This window comes from Dermacentor andersoni, chromosome 4 (assembly GCF_023375885.2).
Source record: "Dermacentor andersoni chromosome 4, qqDerAnde1_hic_scaffold, whole genome shotgun sequence".
Lineage (NCBI taxonomy): Eukaryota > Metazoa > Arthropoda > Arachnida > Ixodida > Ixodidae > Dermacentor > Dermacentor andersoni.
The window spans coordinates 147,019,445-147,045,050 of NC_092817.1; the positions used below are offsets into that span (position 1 = coordinate 147,019,445).

General features: G+C 45.8%; 1 protein-coding gene and 1 pseudogene across 2 annotated transcripts in view; one reads left to right on the plus strand and one right to left on the minus strand.

Moving 5' to 3' along the window:
* The window catches only part of LOC126537880 (KICSTOR complex protein ITFG2-like), an 84,738-nt gene extending 60,388 nt beyond the window's left edge, over window positions 1-24,350 (plus strand). The window contains exon 15 of one of the 2 annotated variants that reach the window (XM_072287940.1): window positions 24,127-24,350. The gene's annotated coding sequence lies outside the window, so the exon portion shown is untranslated. Of the gene's footprint in view, window positions 1-23,812; window positions 24,048-24,126 lie in introns of those variants that run through there. The other variant, XM_055074509.2, reaches the window with a different exon arrangement.
* On the minus strand, window positions 549-2,765 carry LOC140217374 (uncharacterized; annotated as a pseudogene).
* Window positions 24,351-25,606: the final 1,256 nt, after the last annotated feature.

The window sequence follows — 25,606 nt, forward strand, 5'->3', positions numbered from 1 at the left end:
GATGTAGTCGCCGATGTGAACATCGGCCGGCACATCTCCGGAGTCCTGAAGGGCTGCCCATGCCGCATTGGCCTCTGTGGAGGGTGGAGCAATTGTACTGCAGCCTTCCTCGTCCGACGTGGAGTTCGCTGCCAGTTGAGCATCGGAGTGAAAGCCGGCGTGCACAAAACAGTTGTAGATGATACTGCGACTGGTTGCCGTCCACGCTGCTGAGACCATCTGTACAGCCATGTACAAATCCACTTCGATTGCCCGACCGGTGTCGATGTTTAACACCAGCCGCTGAATCAGTCGCTGTCGATAAGCGCTTTTAACGCTATTGATGATACCTTGATCCAGCGGCTGGATTAAAGCCGTGCAATTCGGCGGGAAGAATCTTACTTCCACGCTTTGAAGCTGAACGTCTTCAACGTTATGCGCTGAGCAATTGTCGATGAGCAAACAAACCTTACGTTTCTTTGCCGTCATGTCACGGTCGAAAGCGGTTAGCCACTCTTTGAAAACGGCCCGTGTCATCCAAGACTTCTTATTGGCAACATATTTGCTTGTTTTATTGTAAGATATATTTTTAAATCGAGCTTCGCATAGCAAAAATTTCGTTGAAGCGGAAACGCGCCCCAAAAATGGTTCGTTGTGATGAGAAATTTGTTCCATTACTTTGTATAGCGAGCTGACGGGGAATTGGAAATATTTCGTTGAAGCGAAAATTTCGTTGAAGCGACGTTCGTTGTAGCGGGGTTCGACTGTATGTATATAACACTAGGCGAATGAAATTTGTACCATTTACTATAGAGCTTGATGTCCTCATTCCAAATCTCTTTGTAGTTTTAGGCTAGCTCGATGCTTATGAGTCCTAAGTGCCATGCATAAGGGAGAAATAGTGCATTTGTGCAGCTGCTGGACATAGCAGTTAGCATGATAGAGCAGTGCAAAATGGTTTTTCTTGTCCCTAACACTCCACTGAGTGCTGATAAGCAAGGTAATGTCATTACTTTGACAGGCAACATTTTGAGAGAGTTTCATACCTGGTGCTTCGTTTCATCCTTAAAAATAGACTGATTGCATTAGAACCTAGATAAGTGCATTGTACACATCTAAAAGATTATGCACACCAAATTTGATTTTGATTGGACCACAGTAAATACATAAAATGTCGTACACAACAGCCATGTTTGGCCTAAAATATGAAGTTGAGAAAAACGCAAGTGAAAGTTATAAAAGTTGTTCATTTCAATTTTTGTTGTAGCAGTGTATTTTTAGTGCCTTTTCAGTTGTTGCTTTTTGTTGCTTTGTACATGACCATTCCTTCGATGTTTGTGTTATTGTTTTGCCCTCCCCCCCTCTTATGTAATATTCCACATGGGGCCCTTAAAGGAATAATAGATGATGATGATGATGAAATCTATCCGAAAACTGCACGCAATGCAGGCCAGGGTATCCAGATCCAGTGCACAACTTTATTCACCTGCACCATGTGTTGTTCCCTCAGTCTGTGAACAGCACGCTCAAGATGAGCCTTGTTGGCTAGACGGTGACGGTGATACCTTGCCTTTGCTGTCAGCTTCATTGACATGCTAGAAATCCTTCTCTTGTCACAATCTTTGCTCCATGCAACTAGTTCCCTTGAAGGAAGCACCACTAGTTGCTGCAGAACTTGTTCATAGCCCTTCTGGCCTTTTTATACCACAGGACAGGGAGTGCTGCTACCATCTCCATGACTGTGCGAGGCAAACCTCGTCTTGGGGCACAACAGCGAAATCTTGCGGTTCAATGATCCAGCTCCCTTCTGAGTTTTTCCCTTGACACAGCGAGGGAGTAGCTGTTCTTCCGCCAGCCTTTTGCATATGGGCAGCATTGTCTCACCTTGGCTGTTTGTGAGAATAGAGGTGTGTGCTGGGGCTACCTGACCCAATGCTTCTGCCTGCTTGAACTTGCACCAGGAGTCTTCGCCAGCCGAACAAAACTTAGGGCTCTTGGCTGTATCCGTTGAGCATGAATGGAAGAATGATGCCCAGATTGCACAACACATTCCACGAACACTTCCTCTGTTGGCAGTGATGGCTACTTGAAAGTAGCTGTGTAACTTCTGAATGACTGCGCCTGTAAGCTTCTGCCCTCGTGGCATTTTGAGCTTTCGCAGGGCAGTGCTAAGCTGCTGGCTACGTGGTTGGTGCAGTCTTTTGTGATGGGCGCACATCTGTACACCTTTGCCGCTGACACAGCTGTATAAGCCTTGCTGTCACCATCGCTGAGGAAGGTTGTAAACCTCAGCGCAGTACTGTAGGACTCCGTCCTCTTCCATATCCTCTCAGCAGCATTAGTCTTCATGGCATGTGCTGAGCAATCTACATTTTTTTCACACACACTGGCATATGGAAAGCTTGCCCTATTTCTTCCTCCTCTTTGCTTTCAAATGGCTTGTGTGTACTGCAACCCTGGCAGTAGTTGGACAAAACTTGAAAGCCTAGGCAAAGCCCTGCTTCCAAAGAAATGATTGTGCCTATGCCGTTATGACTCTTGTGGCCTCGTTTCTGCCAAGTACCATCAAACATAACAGCTACACTGGCAGATCCCTCTTCCTGTGCTGTTACTTTCTGAGCCAACTCCAGGTTATCAGCCACTGCTTTTGTAGCAGCGAGGTGCACTTTCTTTGTTATGGTGGTGAACGATTTATGGTGCATAGGTTTTAGCAAACCCAGAACTGCACAAAATCGGACGAGTTGTTTGCGTCCAGCTCCAATTGCGTGCGCCGCAACCACTCCCTTGATGTTCACAGCAAAACTCTCTCTTGGGTTGGCTGAAGGGCGCGCTCCACCGTTAGTGTCATCTGCCAGAGCTGCATGCCACAATGAATACGTTGACGAGATGATGTATCTGGAACACGCTGTATTGTTGCAACACAACTCCAAAAATGATGCGAGTCCTTTCTGCTTTTTGGCCAACTCGCGGATGAAAAGCTAATAAATGCGCATGCCGTCTTCTCGTTGCTCCTATCTTGATTCTCGAAGATCCTTAATTTTTTTCTCCAATGCGCTGACGAATTTGTCTACGCTATTGACGAATCTTGAGTGTCTGGCTGGTCCAGTCGGCTCCAAACCGTCAAAAACATCACTGTCACCAAGGTTAGGCTTAGCTGCCATGAACGTCTTACATGCTGCTTGACTTTGCGGTGGGTTCCCTCGAACTTGTGCTTCGACCGATACTCTCGAGATCTAAAATCGCGTTTTTTATCAGCATCCATCGAAACAAGGAGTAGAAAAACGCGTGAAAGCCTGGGAAGATGTAGAGCTGTGCGTCGTAGAAAAAGCAGACAAGCTGTGGCCACATGTGTGGCCGCGTTGCGCGCTAGCAACCAATGGCGTGGCCGGAATCTCGCCATGGGATTTAGAAATCTAGTGCATAGCCTCCTCTATAATTTTCATGCCTGTGCGTTGGCACCGAATACATAGGCGCCATCCGCCCCTCATAGTTCCAGAGCTTGTTGCCAGACACTGCCCCTATCCCATAATAACAGCAGACGATGTGGCCTATGCACGCGCGTTGGTGGCGGTCTAGAAATGTCTTCATCGCATTAGACTATGATTATATGTTTAAAAAGTGTACACACATCAAATGTTTAATACCAACACTGTATGCAGAATGTAATGCGAGCTTTTTTATTTGATTTCGCACTCATAGCCTGAGCACTTTTAGAGACAACGGTTTGGCATGAAAATCTTTCGCAGAGTTGTGTTTGTGAGTCATACTTTTCGCAAAGTTCACAAAAAGGGGATGGAGAAACTTTGTGAGCATAACGTCCAAGAGTTTTTCATGGTGACTTGTGGCTGAGCACTTGAGTTATTCACATTTCTGAATGATAAGCAAAACGAGAACAAGGTGAAAGCAGGAGCCAACGTTTTGACAAGTGGGCTTGTCTTCTTCAAGGCGACATATCCTTTCCTCGCCACAGTATAATTATATAGGTGGGGTTCTTCTAAAGGGGAGAGGGCGTAAGGCGGGTGGGTGCGGCAACAAGCCAAGGTGTGTTAGTGTGTAGAATAAAGGAGGGCTGTGCACGAGGCCAGGGACCCGGCCGCCTGTCAATCCTGTGTCAGTGCCGGCGTGTCAGCTGGCGTGTCAACGGCATGCACAGCAGCCTGCTATTACCTGTTTCACTGGTGGTCGTAGGCTATCACGTCTCTGAAAGAGATAATAGAAGGAGCGCCAGAAACCGGTGCTCGTACAAAAAATAAAAAGAAAAGGAAGAAAAAGGGAAAAACTGAAACGGTACACATAAAGGGGGGAAAACGGAAAGAAGGGAAAAAAGGAAAAACAGAAAAAATGGAAACGCTAAGAAACCAAACTATGTGTTGTTGCCTATAGCTTGAAATTTAGCATAGCGAATAAATTCTAAAGCTCCCTTTGAAACGTTTATGCCTATTGGCTGCAATGCCTTGAACTGATGGATAAGGTATGATTCTTTGTATTTTCTTTCTAGTTCAGAGAAAGAAAATACAATGCCGTGCGGCATTGCAAATTATTATTCAGCAAATGACGTAACAGCGACATAAAAGCGAGACTAGGTATCCGTGCCACCATTACATGAACCTCACACCCTGCAGCCAAACTCAATGTGAAACATTGCATGAACACGCGCACGGCAGGGCGCCTGCGAGAAAGTTTTTTTATGAGCTAAATCCACCCACCTTCAATGTTGGCACTTCCCGGGTCCACCATTGACGAGAGAAGCAGGCTTACATTAGGAGGCTCAAAGGAATTGTAAAACTTTAAACACAATACGCGTGCGAGTGCAAGCCGAAAATGGCGCTAAACACGAGGAATGCTGAACACTTCCAGAAGCGGATGTGCGCTATTGCCCCCTGGCAATTGCTCTGGCAGGAGTGTCTGTGTATCAGTCGCAGATTTCATTCTGCTGCCCTCTGCCGTAGCGGAGTGCTCCTGCACAGAGTGCGTTGGCCACTCCGAATTTGCCATTGGAATTCACTATCAGGCAGTGTTAGTCCATGGGCCAAGAATGTGATAGCTGAAGATAATGACAGTCTCTGATTAATTTTCAGTGTGGACGTTGAGGCTTTGCTTTCTAAAGCAAATAGCCTGTAATTGCAGATTAAGTGGGCTACATCCTCGTGTACATCCTCCTTTGCATGCATGGCACCAGTAGTGACCATATCCATTTTATTTTAAATAAAAAATGTTTATTACTTGTGACGTTTAGCCAAATGCGGTGTAGGCATACCCGATTTACCTCGTAAAGCCACTTGGCATGCTAAACTAGCACACAGGATCACAAGTACAAATAGTTCTGTACTAGCTGCTGTTCCTGAGTCGGACAGAACACAGTCCAGGCAGCATGCAGGATGCAACGCACAACATAAGAGCTGCCACATATATATGACCACGCTCAGCTCTCCCTGTCATCTGGCACCATTCTGCATCCCTATGCCTGTTTCGCAACAGGACCGATAACGTGCTGCTGTTCCATGAAGTGCTGCAGGTCTCTAAAAGGTTAAGGGCAAGTGGCACCAGAATTTTAGTACATCAGTAAAGCTGGTGCTTTCGCACAAGCAAAACTTTGTATCTTGTGGCAAGAACAGAGAAAGGTAGTTTCTGCTCTTCGACTGCTTTTTATGCACTTGTACATATCCCAGTGCAAACAGCTACCAGGAGCAAAACTGGTCACTGTTTCACAATGGATTGCAGAAAGCATGACTGCATACGACAGCGGTACAATTTTCTTTAAATTTAATGATTCACAAGGTTACATTACTGGAACAAGCTATTCTCTGAAGCTGACACTTGCTAGCTGTGCATGCTCAGACTTCTTTTAATGCTTTAGCATGAAGTATTTCAGGGTCTCCTTAAACGTGGAAACAGGCAGTTTGTTACTCATTTTATGTGCGCATTGTGAATAAGGTGTCCTTAAAATGCACTCGCTGTATAACATGCAACACAAAAGTTAGGTGTTAGCTGAACTATGCACTGGCATACGAAACCATGAGTAAAACAAAAGCAGCACTGCGAAAACTTACCCCTCAAAACGGCACTTGGCAGATGCACTGCCGGATTCCTTGTTCTCTCAAACTCTTTCGTACAGTCCAACCTCAATATAACAAAGTTGTACTTGCAGCGAAAAACTTTGTTAAATTGAAAATTTTGTTAATTCGAGGTTTTAGGATTTTAGCATTCACCGAACAATTTGGCATGTCAAATGACCAGTTGGATGGCATTTTTGTCACTAGGAAGGAACTTTGCAGTTGTTGAGAGACAGAATGGCAGAGGACCTAGAAGGCGCGCATGTAACAGCACATTCAATGGAGCAGAAGGTGTGACATGCACTGTGCATTTTGGCTTTTGTGAGCTTCTCTGCGCGATTAGAAAGCGAGGAGACAGGCGCTTATGTCCATCAATTCGCAAGGGGACAAGAGAACTCTCAGCGATACGGTGGCAACAGCGGCAACAAGCAAATGATGGCAGACACTTTGAAAACACACTTATCTTTAACTTGCTTTCAATCTTATGTGTCACCACTAAAGATACTGTTTCACATATTGTAAATGTAGGCTTTACATAACCCTTCACTGCACACCTTTTGCATTTCTCAACAAGTCATGAATGCTTTGCATTACGTAGACATCTACTACAACAGAGTATGGAAAGTGTGTCAGCGATTTCACAGCATTAAGTGCACAATGCAATTATTTGGCATCTGTTAGACCACTGCATCTTGCTGACACTACAGCTGTGTGTATGCACCTAGTGATGCCGGCGCTGCTGTTGACATCACAGCGGCCGCCACACAGTCCTCAAGGAACGCACGTGCTGTGCACGGGTTGTGCCAAACATGCCAATAACAGTGTCTCGAACAGCCCGCCCTCTCAAATAGTGCATTCTAGAGCCCATGTTTCGGGGCAGACTGTGTGGAATGGGGTCGCCGTTACTATCGAGCTCACTACTAGTGCTGCTGCTGCTGTCATCATCACTATCATAGTCCGATTCTATGTCGCCCTCAGAAAGGCGAAGGTTGTGCAACACAGCACATACCGCGACAAGGTTGGCTGCACGTTCCGGCTTGTAGAGGAGGGGGTGGTATCGCTGAAGACAGCGGAAATGGCTGTTTCACACTTATTAGTTCTATCAATGACACAGTAGCAGCCCTAATGTGTGTTCATTTCTTCTGCTTCTGGCAGGCACTGGGTGCAGTAGCAGCAATACATGTTGCTTTCGTCTGCTCCTGGCAGGCACTCGATAACATGCTTGCAACTTAAAACTTCTAACATTGCCAATGGTGGCAGTAAATGTTTTCATTTTTTTGTACTCCTGGCACTTAGTCATGTACTTGTAATTTAGTTAAAAGTTTGCGTTGGAGCGGACACGGCGTTCTGTTTACTACTGAAGTGTGACTGCACCAAAAGATGTTTTGTCCCTCTGAGGGGGTATTCCCCGGGATTCGCAATGTGCCTCGCTTGGAACCACCAGTGCAGCCATGTCGTCCGCTAGATGAACAAGTCGTAGTCCAACCCTGGTCACATAGGGTCCACGGCCAGGATCTTCATGTCCCCGTCGCAGATCTGAGGTAAAATGTGAACAGAGAAAGTGCCCGTTGACAAGAGCAACATGAACATAACTGTCAAAAAGAATCGGCACAAGAAAACATGAGGTTTACTTACGAACATGCAGTTGAGGGCATAGTTTCTTTTGCAACGCTTGAACACAGCCTTGCGCTCACCCTTGGGTGCGATAATGGCTATGAGACTGCTATCCACGTATCCAATGATGCCGGGAATAGCACCATGCCGAAGGAAACCCTGCTTCACCGCTGCTTTTTCCCCTGCCGTCTTCGGAAAATAGACACACTTGTTGCGGACCCCTGCGTTCACGACAGCCTCTGCCACACGTCGCATGCACTCGCTCACCGTCGACTGCGACACATGGATTCGTCTCCTCATTCCCTAAGGACACTTGGAAGCTGCCGGTGGTGGAGCGCAGCGCACACACCTTCCGCTCCACCGACAGTCCCATCACTTGCTCCGCTTCTAGCTCCCCCTCCAGTTCCTCGCACAACCGCACCATTTCCTTCGAGAGGCAAAAATGCCACCGAAAATGGTCATCCGACTTGTCAGACGCGTCGTCTGGCTCTCCATGTTCACGTCGGGGACGATGAAGAGCCACTGCTATAGCGATGAGAGGAGCAGCCATTTTTTATTCCTTTGGAAACGACCTTGCCTTTGGCTGTTCCAAAAATTTATTCCTTATGATCCACATAATGAGTGCGTCAATGTCACTTTGACGTTTTTGGTGTTTGTGGGTTCCTGATGCCGCGCGATTGACAGACAAAATGGCCGTGGCTTGGTCATTTTCGACCAATAGCTGTGCGGTGATGGCAAAAGGCATAAAAGAAGCATTAGAATTCCTACAAAATGCACCGCAAATCACTCCTCAATGCCCAGGCATCGCAATCAATTTCAAGGACTTCGCAATTTATGATGCATTTAAACAACTTCATTATATTGCCTTCCCGGAAGTGAAGATTGCACACCTTGCATACTTTCCCCAAACATATGTCTCCGCGGGAAATGGCTCTTTCCCATTGCTGAAGTAATAGCAGGTCGGACAGCAGAGAGAAAAAGTGGTGTTTCTCAGGGCTTTTCCTGTACCTGCAGTTGCAACCGGGCACAAAACAAATTGGCATGTTCTCCTGAAGCTCCAAAGCATGGTGGTGAAAATGACAACAGCAGTAGGCTTTACCTAAGGAGGTGAAATAATCCACACGTGGTCAGTACTCCAAGCAGTGCCTGCGAATGTCAACACTCGGGTACTCGTAGGTCGCAGGCATTCGTGGGTCTTAATGAGTGCAGACATTGAACCTGACTCAAAAGGACATGTCAGCCTGCCATGTACATGGCAAGCGATGAAGCACACAGACATGAGAAAACAAAATGGACTGTCAACACCAAGACGCAACACAAACAACTGCAGCCAGTGGAGAACCGTCGTTCACTTGGTGCAAAGCACGGTCGCAGCATCCCCCAGTTCTTAAGAGCAGGTAGCGCCCGGCTTGGAAGAAGGAGTTCGGAAACTAAAAAAAGTATCTATAATCATTGCTTTGGACTATAACAAGCCTAACAAGAACAGTCTACAATAAACTAAGCAATATAGAAAATACCAAAACTTTGAACTATATTTTATGACTGATAAAAATATCTTGATTTATGATAGCCTGCAGCCTTGACCAAAATAGACTTGGAAAAGCAAATCCTTGAATTAATATGTAAGGATGACTGAATTAGAACCTGAGCACCAAATTTGCCTGTAGCTCAGAACAAGCTCCTTCAATGCCCGATAATAATTACTGTTCAGTTTCTGCTGATCATGAGCTGCGCAGAAGTCATAAAAGTATGCTAGACCTGCGCATGAGACCAGAAAAAAATTACACATCAAAACAGCTCATTTATTTACAGTAAACCCTTGTTAACTCGAAGTTGTAAAATCCGGAAAAAATTTAGAAATAAGCGGAGTTTCGAGTTAAGCAAAATGCCAAAGATTGCAGTGACTGGGTCACTGAAAGAGCCAGTAACAACCAGCACTGCTAACAAACGCTCCACAGCAGGAGGGGAGCTTTTGCAATAAATTTAGAATTCCCAGAAGAAACTGAATTTTATTATTTTGGAAAGAACTGGGTGATGCTTGCCTGCTTTGCGTTGGCATTCAGCGCGAGAAAGGCATCCCTGAGCTGCTGAACTCGCCGCATGAGCCGTTGTTAGTCGCCGCTGCATTCAACTTTGTTGCGGAGCAAGTGTAGCAAGTTTCTTGTTTCTGCAGTTGTCGGCACTTCTCTAGGTTGTTCTTCGTCAGCATGATCACCGTCGTTCACTGCCATTTCAACAATGTCGGCGTCGGACAACATTCCGGTAACGGGCACGTCCGACTTCTAGAGCATGTACTCTTCAAAAGTGATTTCTTCAAAAGTGTACTCTTCAAAAGCAGCCGCCTTCGGCATCGCTGGCGCAGCCGGCAGCTTTGCGAATTTTGTCGCAAAGTTCATTGCAATCACTGAACTCGTCAGTGTCTGGCTCGAGTTATTTCTCAGCGCGCGAAAATCCTGCGTGCGCGAAACAATTAGCAATCGTCAGTGGACGTACTTGTCGCCAGGCTTCGGCGATCAGGTGGACTGCACCCAGCAAATCTATTTCATACTTCTTGCCACTGTCGTAAGAACACAAAATTCGGTGCAGGAGGCTCTTCCTGTAGAACTTGCGAGCAACCTGAATGACTCCTTGGTCCAACGGCTGGAGCACAGACATCATATTAGCTGGCAGGAACTCCAGCGTGACTGCAAGTTGTTGAATATTTTGTGGCCGGGGCAGTTGTCCACAACGAACGACACTTTCCGGCCGTCCATTGCCATTTTGCAGTCAAGAGCACGTACATACTCTTCGAAGAGCGCTGCTGTCATCCAGGCCGTTTTATTGGCGTCTGCCTTCTCCATCATCATTTGGGTTGTCACGGGAAGATTGGCTGCCCTGACATTCTGGAGCCACAACATGAGTGCTGCTTCGACATCCGGGAATTTCAAGGCCCAAATCTGCTTCCGTTTGGTGGAAAATCTTTGCTCGAAGCCATCTAAGACCTTCTGCCGATTTTTTAGAACTGTCGAAAGTGTCGACAAGGGGATGCCGAATTCTTTGGCAATGCTTGTTTTGGACCTTCCTGCTTTCTCCACTTCCTTGATTAACGCGACTTTTATCTTCAGCGTCAGAGATTTACACTGCTTGGGGTGGGACATTGTCGTCGTCCGTTGACCACAACGCGCGCGCACGCACGCACACACACGCGCGCACACACACGCGCGCGCGCACACACGCACGCACGCACGCACGCGCACACACACACACACACACGCACGCAACAAAATTGCAGCCGTCCCGGTCAAAATTTCAAGATATCCGTATTATGCCCAAAAAATGTTTCGAGATAAACGGCAGCAAATACATAAAATCTATGGGTGGGGAAGGCGCGGTGTGGCAAACTTTCGACTTAACCGATATTTCGAGATATGCGAGTTCGAGTTAACGAGGGTTTACTATATGTAGTAGCTGTGTAATGTTGATATGCATGAATTTTTTTACTAATGACTGAAAAAAATATTCAATGTATATGCAATGTATTTGTGAAAAATCTGAGTTACCATTCCATCTTCTGTGTAGAAGTTTGTAGTTGGAAGCCTGTTGTGAACATTTACCAGGTGATGCAAGTCACGCAGCTCAAAGACTTATTTGCTGGAAACATCAAAATATTTACTTTGAGCACCTAAAACCCACCTGGAATGTAGCCCTTTGCCTGTGAGGACACATTTTCTTTACATTTTGAGGTAATTTTTCCCTTCTTTACAGCAGTTTCATGTTCTTTTGTTGCCTTTTTGATATGTCGTGCATCCTTTTCAGCAGCTCGCCGCAGTGAACACGATCCTGGACCGTATCCCAGTTGCGACGTAATTGTTTGCAGCACTCTTTCACAGCCAGCATTCAAATGGCAAACTGCATCTGCCACAGCACTTTCAACACTCGGGAGTGAGGCAAACTGATTTTTTGATTGGAGTGACCAAATGACATTGTTCAGCGACTCGATGGCATTCTGTGTTTTGCCTTGCTGGCATCCTTCAAGGAGTTCTCTTGCAGATAGACGCTTATATATAGGCAGGAGTGCTGCACGAACATGTGCAGGAAGCTGCAGCGTGTGTGCAGGGGCTGGTTGACCTGAGGCCACCACAGAATTAAACTTGCACCAAGAGTTCATGCCAGTGGGACAGTGCTCGTGATGCGGCTCATCATCGGTCGATGTTATATGGTGAAAAGTAGCCATGATGGCCTTTTCCATAGCAGGCACAGCATTTGGATTACTTCTTATGGCTAAGCCATAATAGTTCGAGTTTTTTAATTAAACCCTGCATTAGGCAGCCCTTTCCACTCATGCTGAGCCCACGGTCCTTGCTCTTGTTTTTCTCAACAAGGTTTCACAAATAGTTCCCATTCTTTTTTTCACGTGATTCACACTCTTGTTCGTGGGTATGAAACCATACGCCTTCTCTTCACTGAGGGCAATATAAGTATGGCTATCCCCATCACAAAGGACATTTGTGTAACAAAGCTGGGGCCGCTGAAACATGGTTTATGCCGCAATTATTTCCATTTGCCCTGCACTTGCCTCGGTGTTTTTTTGGCATTGTGGTCGGTGTTCCTCATACCACTCTGAATAAATACTGTCTCCAGACTTGGGGCTTAGAGAACATCCATGGCAATAATTGGAAAGGACACAGTGGTCCAAGACAAGGACAAGGCCAGAATATAATTCAATACCACAGCCAACACCAATGTGACTTGTGTGGTCCCTTGTCATCCAAGTGCCATCATAGATCACATCAACGTTGCCTGGGGCGCATCCAAGTTCCCAATAGTCGGACTCTATTGTAATGGCTGCTGAGGCAGTGGCAGGGTGACTGTGTCCTACGGTGCAGCCTTGCATAGGATTTGTGATGCAGTCCCCGATGAGAAATGTCCATGTGGGAGAAAACATCATTCAATCTGGCTTGCTTTTTGCCTAGTGACTGCACAGCTCTCAGTGCACGAACGTTCACTTCAAAAGGGTTGATCTGCTGAGTGCCAGCACATCTTGGGGATGACCACCTTTGGCTTATCACCCCGCAGTCGTCACACAACAGTTCCACTTTAGTCGCAAGTTCAAGACATGGCCCAGTGTCAACACGAATTGGTGTTTTTCCGCACTGATTGCAGCTTTCTGCAGAGAGCAGCTCGTTCAAGAGTGCTTTATATACAATGAAAAATGATGACTCGGGTACCACGTCGTCGGCACACTTCTCCTTCTTTCAAAAGCTGAAATTTCTTCCTTGTTGCAGAGGTAGTTGACAGTGCATTCAAAACATCCGCTCTTGTCTCCTCTCGTTGCGCAATCTCTTCATTCGTGTGAATTGGAGCTGAAATCCGCAGCTGAATATTTGACGCGACGTCTGCTCTCGCTGATGTCACATTGTCGTCACGACCACACCTGGATGCGCCTTCACCACCGCACGTGGGCGTGTCGTCACCACAGCCCATGGTCACTTCGTCACCAGCGCATGCAGTTGCGTTGTCAGCACCGCATGCAGATGCACTTTCCCAATAACCCACGAGCACCGGTTGTACCTTGTCGACACGGCCGGCGGCATCCGCTTCTGCGAATAGTTTCCGCCTTCTGTTCCACACCTTTCGTCGTTTTCCGTACGCGTGGGCCATTCGGAACTTGCTTCCTTTGGGGCTCATCACGGAACACGCGTGTTAGGGTAGTTCGGCTGCCACGATTGTCAAGCACAAGGAACGGAGCGCGCAAGTCACTGCTATGCCAATGCGCGCGAGTGTGTTTCACGGTCAATTCAAACGTACAACAGCCAATAGGAGAGCTCCATGTTCCCCTCGTAACTACTGCACCCAATCACGATGCGGCTTTTACCTCTTCTTCGCTCGTATTTGCTGATTTTATTTCTCAGTGGAGAAATCTTCAGTGGTGCTGTGGCTATCTCGAGCTCCAATCTCTCCTCTTTACGAGGATGCCAAGATGGCGGCGCTGCGTCATCGGATAGCTCCACGGTGCGACGGCGCCTTCCGAAGCCAGATTTTTTCGCAATTTTTGATGATCGTGCTCTAGGAAAGGGCTATTTTCTCGATTTATACCGTGTATCTTGTTATAATATTTCACCACGAGTTCAAAGAAGGTCCGAGGATTGCGAAAAAAAAGATCAACCGAAAAACCGAAAATTTCGACCATTTTGACCACTTCAATTGCCCCCCCCCCCCCTTTTCTTTATTTAAATGAAAATAAAAGAAAGAGACGGAGTCACCTTATAGTGGTGATAGCTACTCTTTTTCTCACAGCGGAAACAACAATATAAAAAAATATGTAGGAAAATGAAAAGAAACCACTTCATACGGTCAGAAATCCACAGCACAGTCCTATACGCCCATGAACATAACAGTATAAAAGTCAAATGCAAGTTGCACCACTATGAGTCCCCCCTTAAGGGTTATGGACTGGATTCCAAGAGAAGGGAAGTGCAGCAGGGGGCGGCAGAAAGTTAGGTGGGTGGATGAGATTAAGAAGTTTGCAGGGAAAATATGGCCACAATTAGCACATGACTGGGGTAGTTGGAGAAGTATGGGAGAGGCCTTTGCCCTACTACAGTGCTCTAGAATATGGGTAGTGGGTTTAGGGAGTGGCTGCCGGTGAGGTGGCTTGTGTCAACGATACCAGATGGCGCCACCAGAGCATGGGCTGTATGAAATGCGGCACGCACCGTCGTGGCTGCGTGCTGTGCATAGAATCGTCGCAGAAATAAACAAGGCTCTGTCTTTTAAAACAGATCCTACAAATAGGTGAAGCTGTACACAGATATTGTCGGTGAATCAAGAGAATTGGATGTAGTAGTAGCCAACAGCCGATGGCGCGGTGGTGTGGACGAGCAGCCCCGTTAATGCTTCGCAACGCTGATCGTGCTCTTTTGCAGGTACGGCTCCCATATTTCAACGTTAGTGCATAGTAGTATTATCGCCGCCCATAGGAAATGCTGAGTAAAGGGAGAGGAGTCAAGATTCTGTCGATCATCGGGGTTATCCAACGGCCAACTCGAAGCTGTCGGCAAACGTGGCCGAGTGTACTCCAGCTTGAGCCATCAGAAGTGTTTTAGTAGAGGGGCGGGGCAACAAGAAATTGGAGTTAAAAATAAAACGCTTCACTTAGAGACCGTTGTGTGTACCGCGAACTATATGCGAATGCGATAATTTTAAGTGTGGTATGCATGCCCCTGTTTTAATTGTTCTGATGCATGCATTTCTTTTTCTTCAAAACGAATGGTCAATTGCCACCGATGTATAAACGCTGATGAATGCAAGACAAGACAAAATAACCTTTATAAAATAAAGCACTCCTTTATTGCAGCGCTCCAACTATGCACAGTGTGAAGATTATTCTTGAATTTCTCAAAGGAATGCCCTATTTTCTTGTTTGCACAGCACATTTAGCCGCGCGACTATGAGCACTTGCCCATCTCAGCATGCAGCTTCTTTTTCCTGCGAGCTTCTCGCAACTCATTGACTGCTTTAACACAAAAATGCAGCCTTGTCAAAACATAAAACTTGACAATGCTGGCTGTGAGTGCTTCTGAGTGCTGGCTGCACCCTACACCACATGCAATCTGAGATTTGCCCATTGCCATAACATCTACTATGCTGTTACTGCACAGCTTTTCCTGACTAAAAAAAGTTGTGAAAAGGTTTTCCAGCCTTCTCACCGTCAAAAAAAGCACACGGGACGGGTAGAGCAAGCCTTCTTTGTAACAAATTGTAGTAAACTCACTGTCCTGGCTTTCCTCATTTGGCGCCTGTAGAAGCAAGTTTTTGCATTCGACACGGTCACTGCGTGCAGTGATCTTGCGTGCTGCATAACCTGCCATGTAGTGTATTAGCCGGTCATCGCTGTTTTCAATAACATAACTGCTGTGATCTGGAGATATCTGGCGTAGTTTGCCTTCAGCCAATGAGAGATTGCCCGACTCTATGAGTTTGTCAATGTCTTCCTCTGCAGTGTTGGCATCATATGCGTCCAGCAAGGAACTAAATGGCTCATTGCTGTCGGCGTTGCCTGATCTCGCTATGCTCGTGAGATGGTAAAACGAAAGACAATTCACTACAATCAAAAATTGGGTTGGTGTAGGGTGAGTGTTAGATCCACAGGACTGCCTAACAATACCGAAAAAGTTCTCCAATGGATCCTGGCTCAAGCGCGATGTCATTAAATACTTAAAGCCCTGTGTACTCAGGAAGTCCAATAGTTCGAGGGCGGCGGAAAGTGTGACCTTAAAGCCAACTGCTGTTGACAACCTTATGGATCCTGCACTGGTATCCCGTTTTGCAACCGGCAGCAAAACAATGCTGTTGATGCTGACGATTCGACATGACCGTAGTCTTAACGCCGTGAACTCGCAAAGAGGAAAAATGCACCACACGAAAAGAAACAAAAAGCTGCAGGCAGCTTGGCGGGACTGCTAGCCGCGGGCGTGGGCGTGCCGAGCCTACAGCCCACGCTACAACAGCGCCACCGCTTATACCCGGGACCTGTCAACACTCGCTGCCTCACCGCATCGCATGGAGCGTGCCGGCTCCTGAACCCACTACCCATATTCTAGAGCACTGTAGCCCTGCAGTGGGCGTAGCCAGGCTGATGATGATGATGATAGTTGTAGAGCTTAGGGCTCCACATCTTCAGTAGGATGCGTTCTAGCATCCATTCTTTGTCATATGACATTCATTGTGTGCTTTTCCTTTTGGTCGCTTCAAAACAATGTTTTACTGCAAGCTGCTGTTCTTGAGACAGGTTTTGCAGTCTCTAATACAGGATGTTCTCGGTTCTTGGTGCTGTGGTTCTTTTCACTCTGGAAATGCTGTCACTGAGAGTCTCAACCGCTGACTGTAGCCTCCTTGCCTTCTTAATGGCTCGCAGCCTGCAGGATGTATTGCAGATTCTTGTTGTTTTCTTGGTTTTTCTTTTAAAGCAACGTCTGCTGCATCGTATGCTGTTCCGTATTCTAGTGAATATTCATTTTAGTACACTTTAACTTAAGTGAACTATTTCTAGTTGTCCCTTGAAGTTCACTCAAGCAAGAGTTTACTGTGAATCTCAAATCCCATTACTGACACCTTGTGCATGGCTTAGCAGGAGGCCTGGGTTGGTAGACATGGAGGAGGTGGCTCTGCTGGCTACACATGAAGCAAATAGTGTTGTGTTGATGGCATAGAAACCTGCAGGGCTCACGTGATAGCAACAATAATTGAGGATGTCCTTGATGTGTTTGCAGGCTAGTAAATAAGGGTGGCTGCTATTCGAAAAAAACCTGGAAAACTTGGAACTTAAAACTTGGAATTTCCAAGGAATTTGTCAGTTCCGTAAAATTCAGTGAAAAGACAGGAAGTTTTCACTTTGGTTAATTTGAATGAGGAAAATTGGCACCTAGAATGGTTATGGCAAATATAGTGGTATGCCAGAAGGAAGCAATGTTTTCAGCTGAACCAGTATGCAGTCGGCAAATAATGGATGTTTTTTCTGTTTTGTGAATGAGAGCCTCGTCAGATGGTTGGAATATTCTAAGTTAAATTTGATATTGCATCGAACCTATTTTATAGCTTAGTGGTAAGCTCAGACTGTCTATAACATATGCCTTGGGAAAATCTGCATTGTAAGTAGTACCGCATCATTGAGTGCACTGTCTTGTTGCCCTTGCCGAATGATGCAAAAGTTCTTTGTGCGGGAGTCGAAAACCATCTAGTATAATAATTGCTTTGTTAACTTGTCAGAAATCAACACATAGGTGTATTGTACCATTTTTTTTTCACAACTACGATCGGGGATATCCACTCAGCGGCGGCCACATGTTAAATAATGTCGCACTGTTGTGGCACTTCACCTCCTCTGACACCCTGTTTTGTGATGCAAATGGCAGCCTACGTAGTTTTACAATGACAGGTTTGCTCGACAAGTGAATCTTGATTTGATGTACAAAACATTTGGCCAGGCCTACTACCCTGAAGAAGAGATGTGAAAACTTGTCACGTTGGGGATCGCCCGTTCATCTGAAGACAGCTGAGTGTGTCGCCTTGAATTCTAAGTTGGAGGTTCCATATGGCATCAAGTCCCAAAGGCAGTGCACTGCGTTCTACCACATATGTCATTCTTATGAGATATGTAAGGAAGCGAACACTCACTTGAATTATCTTACGTGAGTAGTTCAATAGCGTTACATTAGCAATGGGGAGTGAGGAACCGGAGAAGTGCTTCAGAAAAATTTAGTCATTGAGAAGCGGGATAGGAGAGCCGCTGTCAACAAGAAAACGCAAGCTTACATCGTTAACGCTGACGTCCACGTAAATTCTTTTTTCTGGGGACATATTGTGTGACGATCGCCTCGGTGATACTATCGATTTTGCATGATGTAGTGCTCAACCAGCCAATCAGCGGACGTCTCACAGCTATACTGTCGCCGAGGTGATACTGTTGCTGCAAGTGATCGTTGCAGGATACATCCCCTGGCATGTCATTGGTGCCTAGGGCCAGAGCAGTAACCGCATTAGTTGTTTCCAATGATTTTATTCTGCCAATGATTTTCTGCCATCATCCCGACGATTGTACTTGCTTTTTGACTGGCACACTGAAGTGAAATGACCTAATTTTAAGCACCTTGCGCTCTTGGCAGGGCAGTCTGGCCCCTTGGTGCTACAGCGATAGCACACACCTGAAGTCTCAATGGCAGTCGCTTTTGCCGCCTTACCAGTGACCTGGTGCATAGTTGTATCAGCACTTGCTTGCTTCCATTGCTTCGAGGGCGCGCTTGCAGGGTCTGGTGTAGCAAGGAATGGTGGAGGCGGGTTGAAGTTGAACATGATGGCTGCTGTCCTTCGTAGTTAATCTTCATCACCATTTATGTTGTATTGTGAAGCAGGTGCTGCATGGAAAAGTGCATGAAAGAAAAAGAAGATGCAGAGTGTGAGCTGCTCCTGTCAACGGGCATGATGGAACTCCCTCTTTTAATCATCCAATGGAATATATGTACAGTTGCCAGCATAAAAGAGCACTAACAAAGGTTGCCAATTTAAAACGAAAATAAGCTGCTTCTGGCTTATACAACACAACAATGACAATTACTAGAGAGAGAGAGAGAGAGAGAGAGAATCAACTTTTATTGAGCCCTTAGTAAAGGTTGGTGCACTCTGGCACCAGACGGGATGGAACCTTCTTCTTAGGTCCCATATGCGTCCAGCAGTTCCTGGCCCCTAGCCGCCAGCGCGAGAATCACTAGAAAACACCATTGCATCACTATTTCTTCCACAGGCAATTTTCACTGCTGTGGAATGGCTTTCTCAATTCACCAAAATCTACTAAAAACCACTGGCCATTTCATTTGTGATGTATGTCACTTTAAAGGTAACCATGTACCATTGCTGACATTGCCTTCAGGCGGGCACAGGCCTTCTTGTTAGATTCACGTTTCATGTTTAGGCTTGCATGTTATTAGACATTACCTTGCCTGAATGACTGTGCATGCAAAGGGGCACAAAATGCGTGAATGTAATTCGTTCATCAACTAAAGGTGCCCCTATTTTGCAAAGTCATTTGGAAATGTCTATGCACCTACATCAATCATCAAAGCCAGCGTGCATCACTTTTGCATTTTCGAGCAATTGCTTGTGAGCAGTGCCCCTATTTTGCAAAGTCATTTGGAAATGTCTATGCACCTTACATCAATCATCAAAGCCAGCGTGCATCACTTTTGCTTTTTCGAGCAATTGCTTGTGAGCAGTGTCTCGACATGGTGTCTTAAGGCCAAACAGGCATCTGGCTTTACCAGAAGACGTAAACTCAACTAAGATGAGCTGCACATGACATAGCTGCAATGTGCATTATCTGTGTCAACATCATATGTAGTCGGCACAGTGTCACCACACTCTTTGAAGCAGCCAATCCATAGAAGGCAGCATATGGTGCTGTTTTATGGTTGCAGTACAGTTCCTTCAAAGCTTCTGTGTCTTCGTAATGGCATTATTTGTACACGGAGATATTACACAGTAGTACAGTACACACCACATGGCCACACAACCATAAATAAGGAACCACAGCGATCTGCCTGCTGTATGCGGGCAAATGTAGGCGCTGACAGTCATTTTCGATTTTATAACATGGAATTAAATCAAATATGCTCTCTGTTTAGATTTAGTGTATATAACAACAAATGGATGATGTGCTGCAAAGTGGGCATCAATGAACAGGAAGGCGTCTCTTGCGTCAGAAGCACCAATGAAAGTTGGTGGGTCACCTCTTCATGCATGAACTGCTTAATCTGTGCCATCAGCGAAGAATGACTGGCAGCAACAGTCAAGCCAGGGAGAGAGCCTACTAGTGAATTGCGCGTGGCGAGCCAATGTTTACACAGCTTATCCCAGCTGTGGTAGAGGGGTCACTATTTCAGAAACAGTGCTGGGGCTCTTCACCAACAGCATCTGAATGGTGTCGTTGTCAACTTCCTTTAAAATATGCTTTATCTTATCGCTTTGCGCCATTGTTGCATCGGCATGCTTGCAGAGGTCTATGACATCCTCGATATAATGTGAATGTCTCATCGCTCTGCTGTGCCTGTTCTTGCAAACGTTGCGAGGGGCAAAGCTTGCGGAGTGCAGATTGCGAAAGCACCTCTCTGAGGCTGGTCTTGAACCCCACTCACGTCAATAGGTCAGGTTCGAGGTTGTGGTACCACAGGTTCACAATGTTGCTCAGATAGAATCGTGTAGTAGCTGCAAGGTACCGGGTGCGCAAGGTATTTGAGAACACAATGTTGGTTTTAGTCAGAGAAGAATATTTCCAGCAAAAATAGACTTATTTTGACCAAACTTTGGGAAATACTTCTTGTGGTTTATTTCCACAATTACTCAAGGAATCCGCCATCCGCAGCAATAACCGATTCAATTCGACTTTGGAAACGGCTGCATGCATAGATCAGGTGGTCCTTAGAGATGTTGGCCATTGAGTCAGCAATGGCAGCCTTCAGTGAGCTGTTTGTTGGCCTATTTCTCAATAATGTGCCAGGCATGGTAGTCGAGTGGATTTAAATCTGGAGAACTAGGAGACTAAGTTAGGAGTGACGTGGTTGTAGAAGTGGTCAGCCAGCCACTCTTGGGTGACACAGGTGGTGTGGACGGGAGCTGAATCTTGCTGAAAGACATAAGGTCTACCTTACGAAACAATCTCTATCCAGGGCTTTACAATGGTGGCAAGCACCTCCACGAACGTGACAGCACTAACGCAGAGTCCTTCTGCAAAAAAGTGTGGCAGCATGACGTCACCCTCGTTGCTGACAATGGGTAACGCCATCACAGACGAAAATTTTGTGTGCATCACTACGTTTTGTATCGTGCATAGTACTCAATACGTTATCAATGGAGACACTACTTAGTCCCTCACCTTTTATTCCATTGTCTTTCTTTTTTCAGGCGGCTCGAAGCACATGCTTTCTAATGGCGCTGCATTCAGCTGCGACGCCTTATATAACATATCCCCTCTTGCAAGACAAAAAAACAAAACCACACACACAAAAAAAAAGGTTGTCCATTACTGCCTAACTTAGTCCTGCAGCTTCTTCAGTGTCTTCTTGTTATGGCTGCTTCTTCTTATACGCGCTTCGCATCCTGGCAAATTAAATGAAACTTGTGGTGTGCGCTCTGCAGCAGGTGGTTCAGGGTCCAGGGGTGCATTTTCATAGTTATCCACTCTTGGTGTGCCAGGTTGTGATGGATGATTTACAGCTGCAATAGCTGAATAATTGGATGCCGGTGACCGGTTCATGACAGCAGAGGTACTGAATTTTGTTCTGCTGATAGCTTCACGGTGAACAATCGCTAATTTGGAAGCATTCCACACACATCCATCTTCCAAGAGTTAAGAGGCGGGTCTGCGCTTTCCGATAATTTTATTGAACGCAGAAAACTGTGCAGGAAGCTTCCCATGAGCTACAGGTAATTTAACCCGCATGTAATAACCAACGACGAAGTTTGATTCCTTGGCACCGTGCTTTTTCATCGGTGTAACTCTTTGACTTCATTTACTTGTTCTTGATGCGCTCTCGCAACTGCTGTTGTGCCTTTGAAGGGTCCATGCTAAAACATTCGTCAGGCAATCCCACAATGTCGAGTTTGGTTTAAGGTTGGCATCCATGAAGAATAACAGCGGGTGCAACACCAGTAGTCGCGTGAGGCATACACCGATATGTTTGCAGGTGATCAAGCATCGCTGTTCTTATATCACGGCGTTCTAGCAGGGCCAATTGAATATATTACTTCAATATCCTGTTAAATCTTTCAACCAAACCATTGGCTTGCAGGTAATACACTGAAGAGCTGTAATGCATGATACCGCGCTCTGTGAGAAATTCTTCAAAATTCGCTGAAGAAAATTGTGGTCCATGATCGGATATGATACCATGTGGATATCCTTCTCTTGCTTCTCTCTTGTTAAAGTAGGAATTTTCTCACTGTAGATGTGGTCGCATCCCGTACAAAAGCCACCTCTGGCCACTTGCTGTAATAGTCAATAATTGTAATGGCAAAATGGCAGTCAGCTGCGATGCCTTGTATAACAGTAGGCACATCATCAGCACTTGCGCAATGCCACCTGTCATTACGGCGGTTAACTTTTTGGTCTTGGTCAAAGTTCTTTTCATCTGAAAAAACAACAACAAAAAGAGCATTCCAGGGTCCTCAGGTCTCTTCAGCTTGCTTAGCAAGCAATTGGACCGGAGCAGACAATTCTCCCGACTTTTATCGGACATGAGTTGCCTCCTCCTCATGACATAGGAATGGTACATCAAGTCCTTGTGCACAGCGAGCCTAACAGTTGACTCTGCGACTTGGAGCTCCTTTACAGTGGCCTGCATTGACATGCGTCATTGCTCACGATGACTTGCAGCTGCTCGAGAACTTTATGGGTTCTGATGATGTCATACTGCTGACTGTGCTTTTTCCTTTTCACCATAGATGCCATGTCACCACCAGACATATCAGTTCTGTCTGCACCTTGTAAACGAAAAACTTCGCTACGTTCAGAAAACTGGCAATTTCCAAGTCGCTGTGGAGTGCGGCCAGGGTGACGAGGAGTGCATGGCGTTTCATTTCTTGTGTCAACCTGTATGCTTCCATCTTTGAACAAACTGCACAGTATGAATGATAAGGAGTCAACCACCAAGAAGCCATACACCTAGGTAGATAGCCTGCTAATGTCTATGGCAATAAGGAATCGTGTTCTCAAATACCTCGAGCACCCAGTATATGTACGCATGGTAGCGAAGCTCCCAATGGTGGCTCGGCTGGAAGGATAAGGCTGAACCTTTTAAATTGGCAGCGACACACGCCACCCAGCCGTGATTAGTAATATACATTGTACTAGTAGAGAGGGAAATTGCACTCTTGCCTTGGTTTTAGCCACCAATCAGATAACCTCTTTTTGGTTATTTCTACCAGCTTAGTCTGTTTTACCTCCACTCTTCCTATACCCTTATGCTTTGAAGAAATTTGGCCCATTGCTTTGAACTGTAGGGCAAAGCCCTTTACAGAAAAGTATCAGGTGTTTAGCCGTTTCCTCCTCCTCTCCACATGCACCACATAAAGTGCCTATCCCTTGGTACTTGACTCGGTATATCTTGGTTCGCAATACTCCCGTCCTGTCTTCAAACAACGAAGAGCTTCCCCTACCCTTATCGTAGATATTTTCTTTGGCAATTTCTTGCTTGAAAGTTCTGTTTGTTCCCAGTGCTGATTTAGTCTGCATCCCTATTTTCCACCGACTCCTCTCTGTCTCTTTAACATTTTTCTTAACCAATGATTCTTGGTTCAAAATCAAGGTACAAATCTAAGTGTTGCAATCACAATCTTAAGCTCACTAGTAGTATGGGAAGTTCCATGTATATTATATCATCATAAAAATTTTTATGGTGACACTGTGTTATGTTTGTATTCCTCATCAGTTATAGGAAGCCCTATATGTGTATGCAAACAACAGCGCAGTTAGCACTTATGAATACTGCCCAAAGATTGCAACTCCGCAACAGCACAGTATATCGTATTCAGCTGGAACTTGCGTCTGAGAGGCTGGAATAATGTGCACATCTGCAGTGAAAACTTGTAAGCTTTCATGTAATTGCACTAGGCAACCCTTTATAAGCATGTGCGTGCAGTTACAGGGAGATGTGCCATTGAAGAAACACTATGTGCAAAAATACTTCTGCAACCAGATGAACGAGACCACAAAGTTTGACATGCTTCATCCTTTTCTCTAAAAACTGGAAGTCTGCTGTCTCCTGATTTCTACCTTGTGTTCGTTATCCCGCACAATAAAAATATTTAAATCAGTGCCTTACACAACAAAGCTTTCTAATAATAATTGTTCATGTTAAAGGGCATACTTGAGGGAATAGTGAGCGCCTCTAAATAAGCTATGCTTACATATGATGGCTTATACAGAAACAATGTTTACCATGGTTCTGCACAGGCTCGTTTTCGTGCCATTTGCCACTCGTCGGTGTTGGGAGTGTCCCCTGAGATGGCCAAACCAGCTAGTGCCGACGGGGAAGGGCTGGCTGCAACATCAGAAAGTTCCTCGCAAGTGGTGGGGGCGAGCATGAGAATGTGCTGTTGCTCGTCCGGAACAGTCTCAGTGGCGCTTCTGCCATTGATCATATTGTCACATGGTAGTGACGTATAAAGAACACAGTAGCAATACTGTGAAAGATGAAACTAACTTTTATTGGGTGAACCTGTGCCCACAAAAACAGGCTACACTTAAAGAACGGCTGCAGCGGTGAACACTGTCAGCGATCGTCAAAATCTGATCAGCGGGTCAAGTGCGTTGGCTTTTATACATCAGTCGTCGAATGTTCCAGAGTAATCACTGGGACCCGCGTGTCTTCCACAAAGTTCTACACTATTCGTGTCGCGCATATATGCAATCAGATTACACAAGGTTCAGTGACAGACAGTAGATGGAACCATCGATAACATTCCAGAAACTTCCGATACATGCAGGTGTATCCTGCGCTGTGCAATAACATTTGGTAGGCGGTGAAACGCGCTCACCCGATAAAGATAAACAAGTGCACATGTCAATACCCCCCTCTTAACCCTTTCACTGCTGGGTTTTTTCCTCACCGCTGCACACTCCCTGTCAGGTTTTTTTTTTACATGTTAGTTTCTTGAAAATCTTATGCTAGTAACACACTACAATGCTCTGAAGGTCATGTAAACATTTTTATTCACGATTATCTTAGATATTAGTTTTACTGAATACAAGAAATTGGCACCTAACTAATTAGCAATAATTATCTGCTAATTAGTATGTCCAGATGTTTAGAAAACTATTTTGGTGTGGTATTCTTCGAAACAAGGCACCACACAAATCACCACCTGGCAGCTAGAACACAGATAGCGAGACTCTTTTCGTTGCTTTGGTCGATACTGTGTGTTGACGCAGACACGGCAGACTCGTGTTGGGTTCTGCTTCACGGTAGTCGGCGGTATTAGAGACAGAAAGTGGCGTGCCATCAGCCGTGTTGGATCTTCACCCTTTGACGGGCGTCCTCCCTTTGGCTTCGAGTTTCCTTCATGGTACTTCTCGATTAGCTGGCGGACAAGTTTGAGTTGAGTCTGCCATGCTTCTTTTTTTACCAGAGGCTGTGATTTCCAGTAAATTGCTGTTGAGGATGGTAATGTCCAAGAGGTGAAAGAAGTACTTCTTGTACCACTTCATGCACTTCCTTGTGACTGTGCTGGTCACGGACACAACCATGTCTACCTTATCTACAGCACCCATGCATAAGTTGTACTTGGAGACGCACAGGGAAACCTTTCTGCTCTCGCCCGTCTTCCTGTCCACCTTCCCGGACTGCCACTCTTACGCTTCCTTGTGAGCATGAGCACTTCACGTTTGTTTTTCCAGCGGACGAAGAGAAGCTGATCATTGCACATCTCGCTGG